At 39.1% G+C, this 13,216-nt stretch overlaps 1 protein-coding gene across 1 annotated transcript in view; it reads left to right on the top strand.

Annotated features, from left to right (window-relative positions):
- LOC130597664 (cadherin-4) overlaps positions 1–13,216 on the top strand; it is a 451,693-nt gene that overhangs the window by 100,454 nt on the left and 338,023 nt on the right. The window lies entirely within an intron of this gene.

Consider the following 13,216-nt stretch of genomic DNA (forward strand, 5'->3'; position numbering starts at 1 on the left):
GACAGGCTTCATAAGTACTGGTTGTGAAGGAGCTTCAAGGAGCCATTGTTCTTTCAATTTAATACATTTAAACATTTAAATCCTAAAGCTAGGACTGCAGGCTCATTTTAATTATACCTTTAGTCTTTTGGAAATACTTTCCTGCTGATGATCACACAGCTGTCACATATACATTACCTTTAGTCAGAATACATGACAGTGCTTTCCTATTAGCTGTCATTGTTTTACAAGGAAAACTGAACACTACTAGAGCAGACATTAATTTCAAAAGATGACACTGCTGGCAAAGTTATTAAAATAAAAATATCTGAAGACTCAAGTTCATTTGATTCATAGCAAAAATCTGCTCTAACGTCTCTTGGTAGTTGAGGTGACTGGCTTTTTTTGATTGTCTTAGGGAGGTGCCTGCAGTCCTGTCTGTCTGATCCGTCTCCATCAGGCTAAAGAACAATACATGAAGTAGACGTTGATGTGTTATTCCTCCTTTGCAAATCATATTTGTCAGCAAGATAAATAATATTGCTGCTCTATTACCTGTAGTACCAGTTGTGAAATCTCAAATATCTTGGCTATCTTTACTTGCCGATCTTGATTCTCTGCCATTAGTTACCAAGCTCAAGGTTAAATATGAAACACTGAAGAAACCCTCAAAAGCATTAACTGGGTTGGTTAAAAATGTATGGAAGCACTGTGTTTCCAGCATTGGGCTCCTTGCTGAGGAATAATTATCAATAATGGTAGGAAAAGAGTGATTTGTGTCATAGAAAATTGATGATGCTTTATTCCCCCTTTGAAGTCACTGATATGCATCAAAAAGCTGAAGGGCAAGTCCAGATCTTCCTAGCTTTACTTTTCCTCTCCATTTCCGCCTTCCCCATTCCTCTTCAGTGCAGTGACTCTCACCATAGGGGTGTCTGTGCTGTCCTTCCCTACCTGGTCTTGAGCACGCAGACCCACACCCTGCTTTTGCTGTCACAGGTGTTGAGGCAGCTCTGCAATCTTCTGTCTGTGCCAGTGCAGCTGAGTCCTATGGGAGTGAGTGTGCTTTGCGCTGTGAGTTAAAATAGTGGTTCTGAAAATGGATTCCTTTGGGAGAATTCCTGGTAGGATGGTTTTGGTTTAGTGTCTAACTCATTCACTGGCTTCTAAGCTGCAGCTACAGTTTACTTTTAAGACTGAAACACCTACTTGTCGTTACAGGTAACTGTAATTCCAGTTACATCGACTACTTTGGGTGCTTTTTGAATTTTTTCCCTGGGAGAGACTGCAGGAGGCAGTGCTGGGTTCTGACATAGCAGTGATGTTATTTGTTTTTCATAGATATTCTCTTATTTCTTATGAGAGATAACACAAAATAGAAAATCAAGAGTCTTACACACAAAGGCAAGATGGAGTTATTTGCCATTTACTGTCCAGCTAGGTACAGTTCCTTATGTGTGCCTCAGTTGTCTCATCACCTGAAATATATAATATGATTTTATTTTTCATTTTTGTTTGCCACGTTGGCTTGGAAATAAATGCAGTGTGTTTTCTGAGAGCTCCAGAAGTGTTTCAAAAAGGGCAAACTAAATTGATTTAATCACAGATATTGTTAAAGGCTCTTTTTAAATGGAATGTGCTGTGATTGCTGCTGCTAACAGCAGATTTTCGTTGAAGTTGTTATTCAAAGAGAATATGCATGTCCTGAGAATGAACTGCAGAGTAAAACATAATAAACCCAATAACAAACAAGTCATAGGAGGAAAAGCTTATTTGTATGAGAATAGTTTGTATAACACCACTGGAGCATCTGAAACAGTTTTCCTGCCCCTGTATGACAAATTTATTAGGAAACAAACTTTCAGAGTCCTAGTAGTTTAAGTATGGTGGAGAGAGGAGAGAATGACTTTTCCTAAAAGCCACTAAGTTCAACCTGAAATATGCAGGTACCTGGTATTTTGCTGTGAATGTGACACATGGAGTCATTGTCACTAATAGCTTATTAAGAAGACCAGAAAAGTTGGGGCTGGGAGTTGTGGGTGGTGATGGATTACTTTATGACAGTGTTGTGTTTATGGCTTACAATCCTGTGCAAGTAAAAGGTGTTAATGTTGGCAGTGCTCTTCAGGGAGTTTCCACACAAAAGCAGATGTGCGCCAAGAGGAAGAAAGGGTGGATTTAGCAGAGGTTGTGTTTGATGACAACAGGTAAATGCTATCACACTGGAAGAAAAGGAAATAATTAAAGCTTTTAATATTCTATTATACAAGTTTTCACTTTAGCTTCATTAAGGCAGCAGTGTGAAAAGACAAGATAGCGCGGGCTGAGGTGGTTTTCCTGGGATGCCACAGGAAGAAGAATATATACACAAATTCGAGGGATCCTTTTCTTAAAAGTTAACACTGGGTGGTTTGTGGGCATAAAGTCAAAGTGAGCCAGAAAAGATGTTTGGAGGATAGCCAGCGTTTAAACATTTTTAGCCAACTGTCTGAAGTGAAGGTGCAGCACAGGTGGCTAACAGAAACCCATGATTGAAAGCCTGCTGGAGACTCTAGCCTTTATTCAGCATAGACAATCAAGGGGGTGATTTAATTTGAGCATGAAATGATGGAGTAGCAATTAATAAATAGAGTGGATACTGTAGATTCATGCAGTGTAGGTATTTCTGCTGATCCTTATTATCAGTTCAAGTAGATTCTGATGTCTTTTCAGATCTTTGTATACAAATAAAAATGTTTCAGGAATGGTGCTCTTGGAGGGGTAGCGTATATGGCTGTGAGCAGCTTCTTATGATGTTTAAATGCTAGCGTGAACTTGAGGTGCATTCAGAACTGTAGGAGTCAGTTATAAGGGCTCTTCATTGGTAGAATCATTATTCTTTTCATGGTCTTCAATTAAAAAAAAAAAAAGAAACCAAACACCTACAGTGTAAAATTAAGGAATTTTCTATTCAAGTGAAGGTATGGAAATCACTGGTTATTTCTCTGGGCTTAATTTTCATAACTGCTGAGATGGGAGCCTTAGCAGGTGTTACAGGGCAGAGCAAGTACAGTGCATTTTCATTTTATGTTCTTACAAAGCATGTGTATCAAAATTGACATCTGCTTCTTGCATGCAGATTCATTTTTCTGGTGGAAACACTTGCATACAAAATGAAGACTTCTGTCATGGTGCATACTCTGAATTGTCTAATAGCCATAAACCTGCAAGCATTGAATCTTGCCCGGGCAGTGCTGGTGCAAATTTTAATATGGTGATTTTCTTCTGACATTTGTTTTGGTTTTGTTTTCCTGCGGTGATGCTAGCTCTTGTGTTAGTACACTGAAATCTGTGTTGGATGTTCACGTTGTCTTCTGTATTACGTAAATGTCCATATATCTGCAAATGTCCATCGAATTCTGAGTCTGTATTAAGCAAGAAAATGAAGATAATGCAAATGAAACTTTGAGAATTAGCCATGTCAATTTATAATAAATGACTAAATGCCACAAAGAAATCAAGAAGTACAACCTATTTAGCGAAAACCTATATTAAGTGTATTAAAATATGCAGTGCAATTAAAATACCACTTTAACATGAGAGAATTGTAGTGATTTATATCTTACACATCTAGGGCAAGATTCTCACTTGGGTAGTAACCCAGGAAGCTCACTCAGATACCTAACCTTCCACTGAAATAGATCTCATGTTTTGATCTGGTAAGGATGCTTTGATGTAAAGGAGAGTGGAATGACAGATTCGTGTTCTGGTGTTTTCTTGTTCTGTGTTGGTGCAATTCCTGGATGCCCATGTAATACATCAGCTTCTTACAATCTGACGACAGGCAGATGAAAATGAGGTAGAATCTTCCTTAATGTAGCTGAGTTGAAGCATCTTACTTCTGAATTATAATCCCTCTGGCATTCTAGAATTGAAGGCTTCTGCTCTGGCTGCTAGTTTTGCTGAATCGTGCAACGCCTATGTGATGTACACTAGTGGTTGTGAGGGACTGAGGTAGATCTTTTGACCTAAGGCAAATAGAATTTAATCTCTGGTCCTTGGAGGTTTCCTTTATAGTTCGATTGGCTTCTGTGTTCCCAGTGACTGTGCTTAATGATTGTTGGAAAATTGGCTTACCTTATTAATGTGTGCCAAGTGACTTGGATGTAGTATGTCTGCAAATACCCAGGGGTGATTTTCTCTGATGTATAAAGCTGGTCTTTCACAGCCTGGAAAAGAAAAGGAAAAAAGTACTTTGCTTCACATATTCCTGTCTTTCCAAAATTTCTTGACATTAATTATGGCAGCTGCTTTTGCAACTGTTGATAAAGTCCTGACCAACTAAGGGCTTGCGTAGATGATCAGCTTTTTGCACTGACAGTGATCATGTTAACTTGAATAGGTAAAATAGCAGTATAGAAAGTTAGTACTGGTACCAGTTTTGAAGTCATTTGATGCTTGCATTTGGACTTCCCTACTCATTCGATTGTAACCTGGGGATGCAAATTCAGTTGCTTTTGCAGCAAATTTTAGTGAGTGGGTCCGCAGGAGGGAGATTATGTGCTTGGAAAATATGTTCCTTTCAATTGGGATGGAAGAATAGGAACTTTTTATGTGCATCTATAATTTTGCAGAGTCTCCAAGCTTAGGGTAGTTAAACTTGTAATATACAGCTAGTTGTTGCTTTTATGCACATGTATTGAGCTAAAATCTGATCACCAAAATATGAGACAAATTGCTTTTCATTGCCAATAAAATGACTGGGAAGACATTATATGACTGATCATTGTGTTTTAATGTGGAACGCCTTCCTTCAAATTCTGTAGAGGGTCAGTTCTCATCTCTGTTATCCCACTGCAGACTCTGCAGAGGAAAATGCCTTAAATGAGTTTACTGAAGGCAGAGTTTGTAGGCTGGTAACAGTGATGGATTCTGCACTAAACAATTAGTCAGTGCCACCATTCACTTTTCTGTCTTCATCCAAGACTCTCTTATGTCTTTCCAGAGGTTAACAACATCTCAGATCATTTCTTTTATCCCCAACAAGGTGTGAGCCACGGGAGCTGTCTTCATGGGAAACAGGGCATTTTTATTCAAATAATCATGCAGCCTTACTCTACATGAAAGCAAAGGCTTATGCAAGGCTGGGATTTCTTTGGTAATGACTGCTACATAATAGAGCCACCTGGTGATTTGTGTGTTGCATTACTCGGTAGGAAACTTGAGCTCAGAAGCTACTTTAGGGCTCCGTCTGACAGGGACCACACTGGGCAGGTATGTTCAGCTCATTTGCTTCGTCTCCGAGTGAGGTCATGCTGACCAAGCAGCACTCTGAATTTTTCTCACCTGCTGGCAGATGTAAGCAGCAGCAAGGAAGAAGCATTCCCCAAGAAACCGTTTGCAGTAGATGCATACTGAAAGCTGGCAAATTATGGAAATGAACAGTCAGAGCAATAGCAGCATGTGTATTTTCCATGTATTGCCTGGCAGGAAGGTTATTACATCTAATACTGTTTATTAAACTGCTGTATGGGTTCTGTTGTCTGTTGTATTTCTTCATACAGTGAAAGGGTACAGTAATGAACACAGCTGCCTATGAATAAATGCATTCAAATTGTATTATCTGGTTTTCGTTAGAGGCTGGATTTTGGTACTTGATAATCTGCATGCATTTCTTTCCAGAGTTCATATCTCTAAATATGAGACTTAATTATTCTGCTTATCTTATGTCATCAATTGGATGCTCACCCTTCATGTAGAAGGCACCACAATCACTATGCCTTATGCTGAGAACACTCTGCAGAGAGCACAGTGGACATAAAAAGAAGAACAAGAGCAACTTTACGAATTTATACCAGCTAGAATCAGACTTAGAAAGCAAACCTGAGAAGGGAGTGGCTTTTTAGTACTGTGAACATGCTCTTAGGACCAAACTAGCTTTGCTTTGTTAAAACCCCACACCTTTCTGCTAGTACATCTGGTCAAATTATGCTAAATATGCAAAGTTGTGTAAATATAGTAAGAATATTTTTGCACTCTTTTTCATAAGTGAATCTTCTTTTTCTTCTTCTTTCCTTCTTTGATGTCTTGAAAATCTTGAAAGAGGAAAAGTCTCTTGGGCACTATGGGACTATATCTCTTTGGGAGTTTGGGAACAGGATACCAAAGTGCTTGCTCCCTGCAAGGGGATGAGATGGATTTAGGTCCTGTACTTATTCACATGTCCTGTGCCAGCCTGGACAAATAGCTTGGTCTCACGTTCATCCTGTAAATGAAGGATAACTTTTCTTTTTACAAGAGGATATCTAGCAATAAAATGAGAAGTATTTGTAAGCATTCAGCTATTCGTCATGGGACCTGTGGATGCTCTTAGAATAAACACCTGTGGTGCTTCCCAAAGTTGTGCTTTCTGTTCTCTATGGGAATAATCCCCAGAGGAGTGAAACTGTCAGGATTTACCCAACTTGCAGGAACTTTTAAATAATTAGAGTATTTTCCAGCATTCCTTTATGCCATAACCAGGGGATAGAATGGAGCATGCAAAATTTACCACAGCTGAATTAACAGGAAAGGAGGTTGTTATATTTAACTGTGCATTTTTCTGTAATTAAAAGGGTTTCATAGAGAGAATGTTCCTTCTCAAGGAGAAAATCTCTTAATTGGCAGTTATGTGGGGTTAATAAACTACTTACAGTAGAGAGGGAGAAACTCTGTGTGTGTGTGTGTGCAAGAAACCCCAAACCCATATTGAGTGCCAGAACTCGGCAAATCCATTATCGGAAAGAGCTTTAACCAAAAACTGATGAGATCAGCCTGGTTCTCAGAGCAGGCACTTCCCAACAGGAATGCTTGGAAAGAGCGGGGATGCTGCGGATGAGAACAGTTGACTGCGAAATGCACACTGAAGGGGAGCCAGTCATATTAAGGAGGACATAAGTGCCAAAATCTTAAATAAGTAAAAGGCAAGGGGTACGAATTGGGAAGGAGATGGTAGATCTGATTCTTTTCTTTTTTTTTTTAAGTGCTACTGTGGGGAAATTGGAACAATCTCAGTTTGTGTTATTTCTGCATTTGTGAGGTTGTTCACTTAACCTGTGCGGTGACCTGGAATACTCAGTGCCACCGAGACAGAAAGAGTAACTGAGAGACTTGTGATTTCAAGGAGGAATTTTATTGAACAGCAGCAGATTTACTTTCCACTTCAATAGTAAGCGATAAGAGAGGAATTATTCAACATGCTTTCTTATTCTGGCCCTGGGAGGTGATGTAAGTTTTGAGGGCACAGAACACAGTATCTTATATCACGAAAGTAGAATCTATTTCAAAATTAACATAAGTGCTGTGTTTCATAGACATGTTTAAGTTTTTCTAGCGTTCCTCTGAAGTTTTTAAGTCATGGTAATGCCTTTTGATGAGACATTTGGACAAGAGAAGAATGCTGAAGTGATCAAGAGGTGAAATGTGAAATTTACTTAGAAATTTCAGAGGGCAATGGTTTTGGCAGTAAGCATAAACACTGGTTATGATGTGTCAGTCTGTATCAGACCCTGCTCTTCCTATCTTTCCATAGGCAGATGCTGCTTTTTTCACTTTATGGATTTGTTAAGGGTTTTGATCTGCCTTTCTGGCACCCTCAGGCTTCCCATCCACCTGACCAAAAAAATGCATGTCATACAGAGTTCACCTTTTCCTATTAGATTAAGCACTCCTGGGTGGTCAGCTGGAAGCTTCCCCCCCCCCCCTCCTTTTTTTTTGTGGGTGGTGGGGCAGGTGGGAAGGAGGGGCAGGAGGCTGAATAGACTTGATGCTTGGAATTTGACTTCATAGCTGGTAAGCACCAAGGAAAGAAGTAGAACAGACTGTTACAACAAGGCGAGCCATTTGACATAATAAAAAGGCTGATTTGAACAAAACATACAAACCTAAAACTGCTGCTTATGCACCAGGGAGTCTCCACTGGATATTCTGTGTCCATATGACTGATAGTTTGTGTTCTGTGTAGTGTTGTGCATGCAGGAGAGAGTTTAGGTCAAATTTTAAAATACAAATCAGCTTTCTGCAATTCAGGATTGAATTCATACAGTGCTTCTGATTGTGCGCTCAGCGATGCAGCATGATGAAAACCTTTTCTTATAGAACAGTGCCGTGGTTAATAGACCTTTAGAAAGACACTCAAATATCGCTGTGATTTAGCCAATTTGCTGGTTGAAAGGAGGAAATCAGGTAATCTCTTTTTGGCAGATCTCTTCTAGATTGCATGCTGACATCACTGGTGAAATTTGTGAGGATACAATTTATATTGTTTTAATGAACTCTTGGCTCAAATTCCTACTTGGTTCACCAGGCTCCAGTCTGCATTCTGTATGCATGTGTAGCTTAGGCAGGAGGGATGACATCAGTTACACCAGATAGGCACCTTCTGATTGTCAGGAGTTGTTAGCCTGTGTTTGAAGATGTGTGAGCAGCCTTAATATGTCAGTATTTTCTAAAAGGATGTTTTCAGATTTTCAGAACGAGAAAATTTTACAGGTTGATAGTTTTTGTCTTTTGGCTGTTAAGTAGGTTGAACCTTTTTCTGTTCCTACAGCGTTCTCATACCAGTGCTAATAAGACATTTTATCTGGTATTGCTAGGTACATCTTCCCTTTGTAGAGAACCCCCTGAACGCTGTCTTGCCTGGGGCATCTTTTCCTTTGCATGCAAACTCAGAGATTGGCAATAGTATGTGTTAAACATGCATCTTATCTGTCCATCTACCCACCCTTCTTTCCAGTTTCTGAAACGCTAAAGGTACACATTCTTTGTTAACTCAAAAATGCATAACATTTTGAATGTGTGTATATATATATGAAAATATATATTTGTATGCTCAGCATAGAAGTGAACTATTTTATAAGACATAGATATTTTGTTTCGAAGCTCTGTGAGTCCTGAGTGCTGCTTTGCCAACTGTTGAAGAATTAGCTGACCTAGGAAAAACAAGTGCCAGGGTTTGGGTACAGGGAGTCAAATTTGAGCCTTATAGAGCAAAACAGAACAATACCATACAGTGCATACCACTTTATAACTACCTGTGAGAAACCACACTTAGTATGAATTAAACAATACTTTAGAAATGTCTTATATTTAGTTCTGTAGTGCATAATGCTTGCAAAGATTAATTGGCTTGTGTAATACTAGAAGCTGTAGTCTTCAATTTATCTACTACTCTGAGTTAGCACAAGAGCTGCAAGATGTTCGTAACAACTTTGTGAACAATCTGATGGCTAATTTGAATGCCTCAACCATCAAAAGTAGTACAGGATAACTGGGTTGAATCAGGAATCTCTCTAGAGCAGAACAGGATAGTGAAACTAAACTAGGTTGGGTAGTTTAACGATGTAAATTTTCATCCAGCAGAAAGAGTTCTTACCAAACAAGTTTTATTAAAAAACAAAGTCCCCAACTTCAGAAACTTGGGAACACAGCGGAGAAGAATGTTACTTTCATCCAGGTCATGCATTTTTACGTTTTTTCCCTATTTAATGTGCTAAAGCCTGGAGATGTAGAATTTGGTGCATGTTTTGGGCAAGTCTTTGGAGTTAGTATAGGTCTTCAAAACACAAGGGGTTTGGTTTCAGTGTTAGGTTTTTCTTCTTTAACACTCCTTTACATCTAAAGGCTGGGATGCAAATCCCCACTGAAAGCCAAAAGAAACTTTGATCATAGGCACTGAATGTTGGCCAGGGGTATTTGCTGTGAGCGTTCTCTTTGCAGAGCATCGAAATGAATGCCCAAGAAGAATATTCAGGGGACAGGCTTTTTTCTATTTTATTTAAATGGGATAACCCAGCATACTAGCCTCCACATTCTAATACCTGAAGTTAAAAGTTAATGTATATGTATGCAATACACTGGGGTGCTCTCCTATCCACTTACTAATACAGCTGAGAACAGAGTGCTGGCAGGTACCTCTGCTGGATTGAGGACCTTCCTAAAGTAGGACAAAAATTCTCCTTTTTCTTCAAAAAGAGTTCTCAGCTTCTCATTACTCATTGTGCTGCTTTAAGTTAGGGCAGTGCTTTTGACCTGCTTACTTTCACCATAATGCATAAAGCTCACACTACAACACAACTTTATGCTGCTGCAATAGCTGGGTGACTTGCTCCCAGTTTAAAACCTGACTCTTCCTGGCTGATTCCAGTGGGATTTCTGAGCTAGGACAGCATTGGGAATAGGCCTGTGGGCAGTTCATTGGTAGGTGAATTTTTACAAAAGGCTTTGTAAATAGTGTATATGTCTGGATTCTTTTTTCCCAAACGTAAATGGCAAGAAGTATTGGGTTTGCCCATGTATTATAAAGGAATAGGTGATTTTCACTGAGTTACATGTATTTCTCTACCAAGAGAAGCATTATTCAAAGATGAATGAGGGTATGAAGCCAAAGACACTAAGTACAGCATGCAATACTCATTCAGGTAATGAGACAGGATGAGAACAAAGCTAAAGGTTTCCAGAGCTGCCCAGGCATGAATGCTGCTATCAAAGTGTCCAGGTATGACTGCCTTTGAGCTAACATTGGTGCAGATCTGGTGGAACTGACAGCCATTTAATAGGAAGCAATCTTGTTTGATTCTGCGTAGCTATTTTTTGTCTTAAAGTAATTTAGAAAAGAATTATGTGAGTAACAAGTACGCACTTAACAGGGGTTAACACGACCTCAAAGACATGGGTCAGTGCTTGTATCTACAAGCTCAAAAGAAACTTGAACTGGCGCTGTGCATGTGAGAAGCATATAAAAATTCCTAATATAAGCCAGGGATTAAAAATTACTGTTATTTAGGCTTTGGTCAACTTTGGAGTTAGTTGTTTGTTTGTTTGCTCTAAAGAGACGTGTCTTCTTAATCAAGAAGTGCCATGAGTACTGAACTGATGTTCTGCTCTGAATGGGGCATCTATTCCTAGTTTCTTCTAGGCAGAAAGTCACCTGCTGCAGTTGATGCAATACACATGCCTAATTCTACACTGTCTGCAAATCTATACTTAAAGGCACCTTTAGACAACGCTTTTTATAGTGAAAAGGACTTAACTGGGCAAAATGTGCTAATCTTGCCTGAACCAGGGGAATGACTTTATTTTTCCACCATTCTCATGCCATCATTATGATCTAGTATTTTCCCTCCATAGATGAGAACAGTAGCCTTGCCTCTGACCTCCATTAATGCGTATCATAAAAACTGCCTCTATAATATGCTCCTCGGGAAGATCTCATTCCCTTGCAGCCTGTTCTTTGGATGGTCATTCAGGGGAATGTTATAGATTCCCATGAAACTTACCAAATGGATGTGATAACCCGACTGTCAAAAGACAGGGTGCATGAGCCATTATGGAGCATATATTGAACAGTCTGTTTTTATTATATAAACTCCTTAAAATAATATTAGTAAGAAAATAGTTGGATGAAGCCAAACACTGCTGGGCCCTCTTGTGATAGGCAAAACATGCAACTATCAGAGCTGGGGTCTGGGAAAAAGGAAGCTTTGATCGTAAGCGGTAAAGGATCGAGAAGTTCATGTGTCCTGAGTTTCTTGCGGTGCAGGTCCATCCCCAAGTACGCTAAAGAAGGAAATCAGAACAGAAATGCTGTTTGCATGGTGCGACATATCTTCATAACTGCATGTATTTAAAGTGATTTACACAGCTTGTTTCTACTTCCAACTGCATGATTTTGTAGCTATTTGCATATACTTTAATATTGCAGAACTTTACGGAGCAGTGAAACAAGTAGCAAGTAGGTACTGAGCAGCACCTGATGGGAAATGCAGATAAGGGGTCCGGGCTGTACAGACATTCAAAAATAAGAATCTGAATTTTCCCATCAGCTGCTTTGTGTGCTGTGTAGAAGATTTCCTGTTGTTGCTCTTTTAGTATTTTTCACCAATGTGATGTCAATTAATCCTAGCTATATATAGCCTTCAGAAATCACTTTATAAGCTGTCTCTGAGTTTCTCCTGGATTTTGTAATATGAGAAATATAGTCTTTCTTTCACAGAAATGTTATGAAACAACTTTTAATTTTTATTTTTTTTTAATACAGCAGTTAAAAATGTATAAGACACCTCTATGTTACTTTGGCGTGATTTATTTTGTGAGAACAGAAAATGCAATATGAGTAATGAATCAGGGATTGTATTGACCAGACTGTCACTGTGATGACCTATTAAAACTTACTATGCTTTATCATTCTCATAAATTGGATTCAAAATCCATACATAGCTAAGGATATAGTTACTAAATGTTGTGCAAGTAATACTCATATACATGAACAGCTGATGTGTTGGAGTTCACAGAACTGTGGAGTAGTTGAGGCTGGAAGTCACCTAAAACACCCCTGTGTTATCAGGACTGTTTTCAGCACAAATCCTGACCAGAGCTCAATACTATCTACTGTGAAGAAAATGAACTCTATCTCAGCCCAAACCAGCACAGTGCCCATCACCCCCTGCTCTGTCACTGGGCAGCCTCGGCTGGGGGACAGTCATGATGCAGCTTGCGATGCTGAGAATCCATGGGAGTTCTGAGAACAGCACTGGCATCTTTTAGCTGTACTTTGCTGGTTCCACTTCCTTAATCCATTATTTCCTCCAGACAGTTCTAGTCATAGACTAGTTACATTTAATGGCCTGGGCTGTCAATATTGAGTATCCAAACACTAGTAATAGTAACTTTTTCACTAAGCTCTGCATTTCTTGGAGAAGATTTTCTATTGTGGCAGAAGTGCCGGGCATGGAAAATCCTGCTTTGGTAAGTCAGAATGAAGTTACTGTGGAGTAAATCCCATTTAATGCTTTGAAACGTAAGAGCACATTCCTATTTTGATACATACAGACAATAAATCTGGTCTCATGAAGCTGTTATCTGTCTAAGAATAGCAAAGTATAAAGAGAAAGAAAATGAATTCATACTGCATATATATTTAAGTGGTAGCCCTTTCTGATATCCAGGATCTTTTTTCCTTTACAGTGTAATGACTTCTCACAATTTAACAATAATGGGTTATTATTCCACGAGGCCAGCAATATTTCTTGTAGCTCATGAAATACTGATTTGTTATGTTCGTTTTTCCTTTCATATGCTTGCTTTACAATTTGACCCAGAAAATGTGGGGCAAGAGCACTGTCCCCTTCGGTATCTTGAATGCACTGGCACATTTTTTGGTTGTTATTAGTAATGTAAGCAGCACCTTTTGCTTAGCTGTGCCCAAATGTTTGTTATTCAT

This window comes from Pezoporus wallicus, unplaced genomic scaffold (genome assembly GCF_028554395.1).
Source record: "Pezoporus wallicus isolate ANWC-B61680 ecotype Strahan unplaced genomic scaffold, APGP_CSIRO_Pwel_v1 contig_6783, whole genome shotgun sequence".
NCBI classification, from domain to species: domain Eukaryota; kingdom Metazoa; phylum Chordata; class Aves; order Psittaciformes; family Psittacidae; genus Pezoporus; species Pezoporus wallicus.